Raw genomic sequence first — 11,475 nt, 5'->3', positions numbered from 1 at the left:
TAAAGGGGGCATAACTTCTGTAAATTGCTCTTAAATGACTTTAAAAATGTATGTATGTATATATACATATATATACACACATATATATGATATATATATATATAATATATGAGAGACCATATTTGTTAGAACATTTAGCACATCTGGAGAAAGGGTGTATGAGAATCCTTTGTGCCATTCATGCAACTTTTTTTGTAAGCCTGAAACCATATGAAAGTACAAAATAAAAAAAAACACCCATAAATAAAAATAAAATCCCTCATCTTAGATGCCTTCTTCACTAAGAAATTTTTCTGATGTTCACCTGCCCTGGCTCTTAAGTGGTGTAGATGCTTCCGCCCTGTGTGCCCTTGACCTGTGGCCTGTCACAACAGTTACACTATATTGTAACTGCCTGCTTATGTCATTAAACCGTGAGCCCCGCTAAAAAAGGAAGGGACTCTCTTTTATCGTTCATCTTTGTATCACCTGAGCCTAGCTAATACCTGGCACAGAGAGGAAACTCATCATGGATTTGTTGAATGATAAGGTAGTGGAACTTGGCCTTATATCCAAGGTTTGATTTTCTAGGGGCCTGTTGTGAATTTTAGGCTTGCTTTTTAGGTTTTGTAGCAGGGATGAAGCTCTGGTTTGGGACTTAGCACATCTAGTCGGGAAGCTGAGTTCTGTCATAGTGCACACGAGAGAGTCTGTTTAGTTTATTTATACCTTAGCTTGGAGATACTGTGAAGATAGAATTTGAGCTCTTTGAAAGAAAGCCAAATGATCGGTGGACTCCCTTTGTCTAGGTGTTTAGTTGGAGGAAATTCCACTGTTTATGGTCAAAGACAAGTGTGTTCAGTATTAAAAGAACCATGTTTTTTCTTAAAATGTGGCCCCTGAATGCAGGCCACATTTCATGTGGTGTGCAATGAAGAGACAGCGATCTGAGCTGGCTGCAGAATTGACCGTAAGGGCATTAGTGAGAAGTGTGTGTGCTCACGGGGGCTTCCTACTTGTTCCCTATTTTATGGGTAATGTTTGGGATATATAAAGGGAAGGTTTGTCTGTGCATAATGAGCTGATGTTAAAATGCAGTGTTATAGGGGCGCCTGGGTGGCGCAGTCGGTTAAGCGTCTGACTTCAGCCAGGTCACGATCTCGCGGTCCGTGAGTTCGAGCCCCGCGTCAGGCCCTGGGCTGATGGCTCAGATCCTGGAGCCTGTTTCTGATTCTGTGTCTCCCTCTCTCTCTGCCCCTCCCCCATTCATGCTCTGTCTCTCTCTGTCCCAAAAATAAATAAAAAATGTTGAAAAAAAAATTAAAAAAAATGCAGTGTTATAAAGATGCATCTCACTTCTTTATTTGATTTCCATATTAACTTCCTCTCTTAGGGTCTGCATTGTGGTCACTGTTTCCCCGCTATTCTTCTCTAATATTAACTTTCAAGCTAGATATTTTGCTATTTGGAGAAGACAACAGTGCAAGAGATAATCAGTATAACTTTTATCTTTCCTGGGAGCCACAGAAGCCTATGTAGAAAAAGTCCAAATGTGCGCCCGTGACTCCGGACGAGGAAACTCAACTACAGACTGTAAGGACTGGGAAGCCAAACCACGTTTCCTGCTGAGGTTTTTTTAGGTGTAATCTGGAGGGCTGGGGCTGCAGCATGTGTTTATGTAGACTCTGTAGGAGTCTCTATGAGGGAGGAAAATTGGATATAGAGGCTCTGGTCAGTATGAATCAGCGAGGAAGAACTCTAGCTCCCCACACCTCAAAAATAATTCCCTCGTGCATCCCACCAATCAGAGATTTATTTGGAATAACAGGTTCTGCTGAAAACTGCAATGCAAGTTAAGACTCCTACCACCAGTGTGAATTGGTTTTAACCAGGCATTTTCATTGCCTCTCCTCTAACACCTAGCTGAGGAGATGAAATAGTTAGTGGGCTCGTTTGGAGGAGGAGATCGTTTGGAAAGGGGGCTGACCAGGGGAAAATGCCGAAGCGGGATGCTTCGGAAAGCTGCAAACAGTGTCTTAGCTCTTGGAGTTTGGGGAACAGAGGCAGGGAGAGGAGAAGTGGTCAAGGCCCCAGAAAGAAAAGGATGCAGTGGCCAAAACGGATGTTGACCACGCAGTAATGGTAGCAGGAATCCCGCTTAGCATGTCACCAAGTAACATGTAGGTCATGGTCCTGGAATTGTCTGCCTTGAAGAATTACCTGGCTTGTTTCTCTCAAAAAATGAACTCTCTCAATGATATGTATATATCAGTGTTTATCTTGGGATAAAGTATACCTATGTTATTGATCAGTGAACACTTAATTAAACATATAACGTTCCTGACACCTTTGCTGTGCCAGCTGACACTTGTCTAGGATCTTACCCCCTGGAACTTAATTTCTCAACAACGTTTGCAGAGTACTTTGACAAAACTAACTTCCACTGAACTTTAAAAATAAAAGGAACAAATTCCGGAGCAACCAACTGAATAATTCTGTTACAGGAACCATCACTATAAATGGCTCATTTATCTAAATGGCATTCAGTCTCACATGGGCATTCAGGATTTTTAAGACAGACAATGGCTATTTCTCCAAACCCTAAAAATCCCATAAGATGGGGCAGCAGGCAGAAAGCTTTTGTTCTTGTCAAAATCAGTCTCGACTTCGGTGTATTGCGGTGGCTACGTGTCATTGTCATATTCTTGTCCACTCAGGCAGATGCCTTTGGTCCACGTAGCCACAATTCTAGAACAAGGAGCCTTTACAGTATAAACCAAACAGCTGAAGAGTGTACAGATCAGAGCTCAGAATTAGAAAGAGAGGCACCTGGCTGACTCAGTTGGTAGAGCACGCGACTCTTGATCTTGGGGTCGTGAGTTCATGCCCCGTGTTAGGTGTAGAGGTTACTTAAAAATCAAATTTAAAAAGTAGGAAGAAAGGAGCCAAGAAATGGCTTGGAGGAACTGAGACTTGCTGAGGGCTTTATGGGGAGGGAGCGAAAGAGAGAAAATCTGTAGGGAATGAATAATAGGGCACAGCAGGCAAATATTCTTGCTCCCCAATTTTCCCCAATAGTCTCTCAGGGTGACTTATTAGAGGAAATAGACTCTTTTGGGGGAGAAATAAAGGTTTATACAAGGCCGGTAAATACATTTATGGGCCATCTGAGTCCTCTTTCTCTGTCATTGCCTTTATTCAGGTGTATGTCTTCTGTCCTCTGGACAGCTACAACCATCCTGTGGCCTCGCCCTGAGCCTTCAGGGCTGTCCCCTACTCTACCACAGGGAAGTTTTTTCTAAAATGCAAGTATTATTGTTTGACAGCCCTGCTTAAAAGCTTTCAGTGACTTTTTATTTTCTGTGGACTATATCACAAGGTTTATAGCATTAAGAAGCTTCATATTCTTTTCCTCCAACCTTCTCTCTTATGACTTCCCTTTATTAGTTCTAGCTTCATGGAATTTTTATAATTCATGTCTAAGCTTTCTTACACATGCCTGACAAACCACTGCTCTACCTTCCAGAGGCAAAATCAGGAATTTTTTTCATCTTTGGAAGCCCAGTCCTCATAGCCGTACCTCCTAATTCCAAAAAGTTGAAGTGAGTATATTCACTGAGGTTGCCGCTCTACCTAGCACACGTATCTAATTGCATTTTTTCCTACAACCTATTGCAATTGTTTTTGCGTTTATCGCACATGCTAGATTTTCACCTTCTTCGAGGTTAATATCTCATTGATTTATTTTTGTAGCTGTAACACATGGCACATAATAAGTGCTTAACAATTGTCTATTGGATCAATGAATGAACTGTTCATGCTTAAATCCCAGTATTTAGTTAGTAGCTCTATAAGTGAAGCTAAAGACTATTTGCCTGAAGTCAGCCCAGCCCCGGGCTGGGTCCTTGTGGGGGTTGGGAAGTGAGGGAACACTGGCTGGAGAGAAGGGTTCATTCAATACAGATGTGGGTTCATTTTTTTAGGAAAAAATAAACAATAGCTGGTGGGAGCGTCATTATTACTGATTGGGAGAGATTCATGATATGGAAAAATAATTACTGTTAGGTTAAGTAATGGGCACGGGAAATATATCATAGTAGAGGCAGCCATGCACATGTTTTTGGATCGGGATGAAATATATGGAAATAGTAGAATTAGGTAAACATGAGTTGGTTCTCAACCATATGGAGAAGGAGACAGGTGGCATCTGGGATGAGTTTGTGTAGAGAACAAAGACCGTGATCTTTTTTTTTTTTTATGTCTGATCTTATTTGTTACTCTTAGAAAATTTTGGGTTTGTTTAAAGTTTTTAGAAAATGTTTATTTATTTTTGAGAGAGAAAGAGAGAGGCAGAGGCAGAGAGAGAAGGAGAGAAAGGATCTGAACCAGGGTCTGTGCTAACAGCAAAGAGCCCTATTTGGGGCTCAAACTCATGAACCATGAGATCATGACCTGAGCTGAAGTCGGACTCTCAACTGGCTGAGCCACCCAGGCACCCTGAAAAGTCTCGTTTTTGACTGGACTCAGACTGAAAGGTAGAAGCTCTCAGGGAGGACAGCCCCTGTCTCTTGGCAATCTGTCCCTGGCATTTTTCTTTGGCCTTCTTTATTCTCTTGGCCAGAAATTTAGCATATTCTGTAGTGTCTTCCTTATTTTACTTCATATGCTGTTTCTTCAGAGAAATGCGCCATTTAGGTAGATTACACACGGAGTAACAAGATGCTGAATCTTGGGCACTTTGGTTGTAGGTTTCTTACCTTCTTTATTTAGGGGCTTTCTCACAACATACTGGTGGACATCGTCTTCTTTAGAGGGACTGAAAAGTTTGTGGCTTCTGCTAGCTTTTTTAGGTGAGCTCTTTAGGGGCTCTTTAGGCCCCAGGTGATGAGGCCCCGTAGTATCAGTGGTCCAGGAATGTCCTTCTCACCTTTTGTGCAAGGACCAAGTTGAGAACATTGAGATTGGCATTCACGGTGCAACCCCAGGCAGATTTGTGCTTTCTTTCTCCAGTCCTCCTTCGTCTGTATGAGGAATGCCCCTTACTCAGCAGCAGGTGGACACGGCCGTGGGTCAAGACGCTCTGCCTCATGGAGAAGCCTGGTTTGCCATCGCCACCACTAAGTCAGACCGTGTAACCCTTCCGTTCTTCACCCACAGCATCAGCAGCAACTTCTGTGGCCATTCGCTGCTTACAAAAGCTACGGGGTTTGCATTCATCATCCACATTGATGAGTTTCTGGTAGCCAGTAGCTGGAAAAGAGTTGTTCAGTTTCTTCCCAAAGCAGCCTGCCGCCTCTGAGGTGCCACAACAAAGAGCGACTGTGATCCTATTTTTTTACCGCATCAGGACTCTCCTCCCCAAATATGAGGAACCTCCTCACACTATGCAGCAATGTCTCGGTGACGATGAGCAATAAAGGTTCATGAATTTTCTATTTATCGGTGCTGTAACAGCTGCTACAGTTAAGAGGCTCACAGCTTGGTACCTCAGCTGTATACAACTTTCTGACCCAGTGTGTAGCTCTTCAAAAGATATTTTATAATGAAAATTTTCAAACACACAAAATAGACAGATTTTACCCATGTGCCCATGACCTAGTTTTAACAAATATCCATGTTTTGTGGTCCTTCTTAATGACATATTTTAAAGCAAACTCTAGACTCATATTGCTTCAGACATCAGTATGTCATGATGTGTCTCTAACTGATAAAGATATCAAAAATAATATAACCACCGAGCCATTTTCACATCCAGGGTTGCTTTAAACACGTGCCAGGACTTATTCCCTTCCTTTCCCCTCATCCCACTTGTCTGTCAGGCTGTACATACTGGGCCCCATTATGCCCCAGCTTTGTCTTTCTGAGGGAGGAACCGGCCATTGTACCCGTTCTCGTGTGCGAGCAGTCTTCCATTTGCAAAACACCATCTGTGAAGAATGAAGTTTCCTGGCATTTGCCTTTGTTCAGCCCGTACCTGATATTTTAATTAGCAAAAAGATGTATTCAATCTGCACCCTAATCTAGCACTGTTTCGTGTCACCTCTCCCTGATATGACAAAAAGGTTCACTTTTAAAAATCAGAGAGTGCATTTAAAGACCTTAGAGGAGGAAAGAACGTGGAGAGATAGTAGGGAATTTCAATTTATCAGGACTTCTGTTTTGATTTTTAGTTCAGAAGCCGGGGTCTTGAGATTTAGATCTTACCCATGAGAGGATGCTTTTAGAAGTTTTATAAGTGATGTTTAGGATAATGATAATAATCACTTTTGCAATTTATTTTTCTTAAGAAAGCCGGTGGGAATGAATCCCTTGTTGAGAGTATAGTATGGAGTTTCTAGACTAGCCCACAAGCTCCATCAGAGCACATATCTAATTATCTTGTACATTGCACTGGTGATTGCCCCTGGTGTTCTGCAAGTTCTAAGCATAGTAATTTCCCTGTGAGTGTATGTTGAATGAACAAAGATAATGTACAGTTTTTCCTCCATTTAAGATGTCATGTTAGCGAGGCTGAGATCTAGCAAGATCTATGAACTATTCCTTTCCCTCCAGCAGAAGCCACAGATGTTGACTTCATCCTGTGCTCCTGACTCATCTCCTCCCCGGTCTTTGGTTTGGATTGTATCTCTCCTTCACAGCTTCTCTGGTATGCAGCTGCCATCCTTTATTAGCACATGACCGACCCAGCATCTGTGCTCTCTTACTGAATACAGAGCAGGGAGAGAAAAGCAAGAACTCTCCCATTTCCACTCTACCACAAGCTTATCTTTAGGGAGGGATGATGTGGGTACCAAGAGAGAGAAAGAGAATGAAGTGGGTGGAGACATTTGAGTGGTTTGTGTAAGAGATTAAGCAGCGATTGCAAATGGGAGTCATGGTTATGGGCCACGCTGTCCTCCTGAGTTTTTAAGATCAGAGGGCACCATTTACTCACATTTACTCACCATTTACTCATAATATCAGAAATGAGGTGCTCCTCGCATGGGGATTTTTCTACTTTTTAGAGAAAAATTGCTCTCATTTGTTGGTAACATGTAGGGATAGAAAGGAAGAAGTCTGTTAGTTTAAATGATTGCATCTAGCATAGTTTCTCTTGCATTCCTAGGACTGTAGCCTTTGTTGGTAAAACCTGCACGAAGATGTTTGCATGGATGAACACCTGCCAGTTCAGATCATTTGGCTTTTTTTTTTCTGAAGGTGTGAGAAGATGGGTTGAAGGGTGACTGGGGGGGAATGGCTTGTAAAGAAGACCTGTTAACTGTAAAATTTGGAGAAATGAATCGTGACTTTGTTGCTTTACTTCATTTATACAAATTTACAAACAAGATACGGTTTCAGGAAAACTGGCAGCAAAAAAAGAAAAAAAAAAAAGAAAATATGACTCCTAGTTTTTGCATCATATCTTTTTTAGACTCTTCATCTTCACTATTTGTAGTTGCTGGTTTAATAACTTCAATAGTTGCTGGTTTAAGTCTGTTAACCAGGGTATGCTGATTGCAGTGACCAGTAGACCTCAAATATCTTTCAAACATAATAGAAGCTTATTTTTTGTTAATGGAATAGTAATGGGAATGTGCACAAGTGAGCACATAGCACTCCTCTACTGTCATTTAGGGACACAGGCTAACCAAGGCTCTGCCATGGAGAGGCTTTGAAATGTTCCCAGGTTTTCTTTTTCTTTCTCCTTTCTAGTTTGTATAGAAAAGAGCAAATTTGTGTCAACTTTGGAAGTGGGATACATAATTTCTCCTTGTATTCCCTGGGTTAGAATTCAGTTGCACGGGCATATCTGACTTCAAAGGAGTCTGAATAATGTACTTATCTAACGTAGGTTCTCTAGAAAATAGAATCTGAGGCAAGGACTAGGTGTTGATGTTTTTTATGAGAGATACGAGTCCAGGGCAGCAAGAGTGAGAGAAAAGGAAGTGAGGCAGGGAAGGATGGTAAGCAGGGCGAGGTAACATACAGGCTCTTACTTCAGAGGAAGTTGAAAGAGATAGCAAGTCACTTAGCAGGTCAACCCACTTGGCCAGGCTGCATGGTGAAATCACTACTGAGAACGTTCCATCGGAGGGAGAAAAGGAAAGAGAACTTATCTACCTGGTTCTTTTCCCTCTCTTTGCTCTTCCCGGTCAAGGTTTGCACCACAGTTTGCCCTTCAGCACTACTGGTGTGCACCGTCCAGCATCTTCAGCAGCTTCTTAGAAGCCAGAGCAAATGCTCTTTGGTGTGGCATTTCATCTGAATCTCCGTTAGCAAGAGGCAGGAGAATATGGGGACTCCAGTGTGGCTGGTTGGTCTCAAGTAACAAAAATTCTGAGCATGTTGGTTGTGATAGAAGAGATAAGGCAGGAAGGTCAGTGAAAAGCTACTACTGCTTCTTCACTGGGTCCTGAGGCTGTAATACTTCTCATTTTTCTCCTCCACCATCCCGAATAGAGTTCCTCACCTTGTGCAAGTACTCTCACTGGTATGCTTGCCTAGTGGGGTGACCCAGACCCCAGACTGAGGATTTTAAGTCCTTTGTTGTCCTGTGTTACTGGATAATAGTTGTTCTAATTGGCCAATGACAGTTAGCAGTGGGTGTAGAGATACTGTTCTGAATAATAGTAAGTATTCACGATAACCACGCTTCTGGTTTTGTGGAGGAAGAATTTATTGATGATAAGGGAAAGGGAATATAAGGAATTAAACAATTATATAGTAAACATATAGAGGGAGAGAAGTACAGAGAAGAACAAAGAAGGCTTAATACATCAAATCAAGTACTTAACAACATCCAAACTTCTGACTGGGGAAGCCCCGCATTGAACAGCCCGGTTGGAGTCCCGATTGAGGGGACAATCCGGATTGTGATTTATGGTTAGTCATTAAGTTTGCCTATGTGCAGTCCTGAGCGAGCTGGATTTTTGGTTTCTTTTATTATATCTCACAGTTCTAAGAGTCTGGGCATCTGCATATTCCTCTTCCCCGCCTAATCCATTCCAGGGGGCCAGCCTGGTCTGGCTCAAGTTGGTGAGGCATGGTAATCCCACTTGGCGTCAGGAACAGAAGGGCCAGTTCTGACCCCCAGGCCAGATATGGAGTACAAGTCAACTAAGCGCCCCCCTTGATTGTGTATATGTGGCTCTGGGAAAAAACGCATGACAAGTCACATAAACAATTTCTGTACAAAACACATACTAAGAGATGTCTTAGTGAATGTCTGTATTTTTACATACTGTGTAGAAGCAAGCCTAAGATCTCATGGTAATCAAGGTTGATTATCTCAGCCAGTACATTAACTCCTTTCTGTGATCACTTCCGTGGAGAATTCAGGCTATCCAAGTGGTAGGTACAGCTTCTGGTTCAGTGGAACCACTTTGCATCCCCTGGCAAGTGTTCCTCTTTTGGGAATTAGAACCTAGGAGCCTAGGGTTATGGAACTGAAAGCACAAATGCCACAAGTGGGCTACAGAGTGTGATGATAAGAGGGGACACTCACATTCCTCTTTGTTCTTGTACTTTTGTATTCAAGTTATTGGAGACATAGTACCACATGTCAAGTATTGGAGTAGCATCTACACTGCATCCTGGAGGTCAGAGTCTCAAGCCTTCGGTGTATTGTTCCTAAGCAGGCACCCTAGCTGAACCTTTAACAGATCATTCAGCTATTTTTTTTCTTTTTTTGCATGGCTGCTTCTGAGTGAAAAACCCATTTGTTAGAAGGGCATGGATGATCTTAAGAATATACCCTATAATCAACAACAAAGCGGACAGGTTCTCTTACATTGGCTACTTAAGAGTCACGCTGTTGGAAGCAACAACCTCTCCTTTTCCTCTCTGCCATCTGCTTGGCAGCTGCAAAGCAACAACTGTGTGTGAACGCATCTCCGTCCGTGTTGGCCGGGCTGGTGCTCAGATTGGCAGTGTCGGCTGGGAGCTCTATTGCCTGGAACACGGCATTCAGCCTGATGGGTAGGTGCCGAGTGACAAGGCCACTGGGGGAGGAGATGACTCCTTCAACACCTTCTTCAGTGAGACAGGTCCTGGCAAGCATGTGCCCAGGACAGCGTTTGTAGAGCTGGAATCCACCGTCACTGATGAAGTTCACACTGGCACTTACCACCAGCTCTTCCACCCCGAGCAGCTCATCACAGGCAAGGAAGATGCTGCCAATAACTATGACCAAGGGCACTACACCATTGGCAAGATGATCATTGACCTTGTCTTGGATTGAATTCAGAAACTGGCTGGCCAGTAAGCAGGTCTTCAAGAGCTGCTTAGTTTTCCGCAGATTTGGAGGGGGAACTATTTCTGGGTTCACCTCCCTGCTGATGGAACTTCTCTCTGTGGATTTTGGCAAGAAGTCAAAGCTGGAGTTCTCCATTTTTCTGCCCCCCCCCCCACCAGGTTTCCACAGCTGTAGCTGAGCCCTACAACTCCATCCTCACTACCCACACCACCCTGCAGCAGTCTGATTGTACCTTCATGATAGACAATGAGGCCATCTATGACATCTGTTGTAGGAGCCTCGATATTGAACACCCAACCTACACTAACCTAAATAGGTTGATAGGTCAGATTGTGTCCTCCATCACTGCTTCCCTCAGATTTAATGGAGCCCTGAATGTTGATCTGACAGAATTCCAGATCACCCTGGGGCCCTATTCCCACATCTACTTCCCTCTGGCCACATATGCCCTGTCATTTCTACTGAGAAAGCCCACCATGAACAGCTTTCTGTTGCAGAGATCACCAATGCATGCTCTGAGCCAGCCAACCAGATGGTGAAATGTGACCTTCGCCATGGTAAACACATGGCTTATTGCCTGTTGTACCATGGTGATGTGGCTCCCAAAGACGTAAATGCTGCCATTGCCACCATCAGGACCAAGAGTATCATCCAGTTTGTGAATTGGTGCCCCACTGGCTTCAAAGATGGCTTAATTACCAGCCTTCCCCTGTGGTACCTGGTGGAGACCTGGCCACCAAGGTACAGCAAGATGTGTGCATGCTGAGCAACACCACAGCCATTGCTGAGGCCTGGGCTCTTCTGGACCACAAGTTTGACGTGATGTATGCCAAGCATGCCTTTGTTTACTGGTATGTGGGTGAGGGCATGGAGGAAGTAGAGTTTTCTGAGGACATGGTTGCCCTTGAGAAGGATTATGAGGAAGTTAGTGTGGATTCTGTTGAAGGACAGGGTGAAGAAGAAGGAGAGGAGTACTAAAGTTAAAAATATCACAAAGGGACCAGTTTTACAGGGAAGCTTATTCTGCTTTGAACATTGAAAAGTTGTGCTCTGATCAGTTAATTTGTATGTGGCAGTGTATACTCTCGTATACAGTTATTGATCAATGCTTTAAAACACAACACTTTGTTACAGATCCAAGCTATTCATTTCTCTGATGGGTTTGAATGAAGTATTCCCTGTCTTAAATGAAAAAAGAAAAGAAAAGAAAAGAAAAAGGATAACACAAAACAGGGTGTGTCGATAATTTTATAAGCCTAACT

At 43.1% G+C, this 11,475-nt stretch overlaps 1 long non-coding RNA gene and 1 pseudogene across 1 annotated transcript; both read left to right on the top strand.

Annotated features, from left to right (window-relative positions):
* The first annotated feature begins 1,496 nt into the window (after window positions 1-1,496).
* Window positions 1,497-5,262, top strand: LOC121033322 (uncharacterized). The gene is made up of 3 exons (XR_005791833.1): window positions 1,497-1,572; window positions 3,182-3,581; window positions 4,990-5,262. It is a non-coding gene; the product is annotated as an uncharacterized LOC121033322 (long non-coding RNA).
* Window positions 5,263-8,640: 3,378 nt separating this feature from the next.
* On the top strand, window positions 8,641-11,260 carry LOC121033610 (tubulin alpha-1A chain-like; annotated as a pseudogene).
* The last annotated feature ends 215 nt before the right edge of the window (window positions 11,261-11,475 follow it).

This window comes from Herpailurus yagouaroundi, unplaced genomic scaffold, assembly GCF_014898765.1.
Source record: "Herpailurus yagouaroundi ecotype Mexico unplaced genomic scaffold, PumYag 159, whole genome shotgun sequence".
NCBI classification, from domain to species: Eukaryota; Metazoa; Chordata; class Mammalia; order Carnivora; family Felidae; genus Herpailurus; species Herpailurus yagouaroundi.
This window is presented reverse-complemented; position numbering and strand designations above follow the sequence as displayed.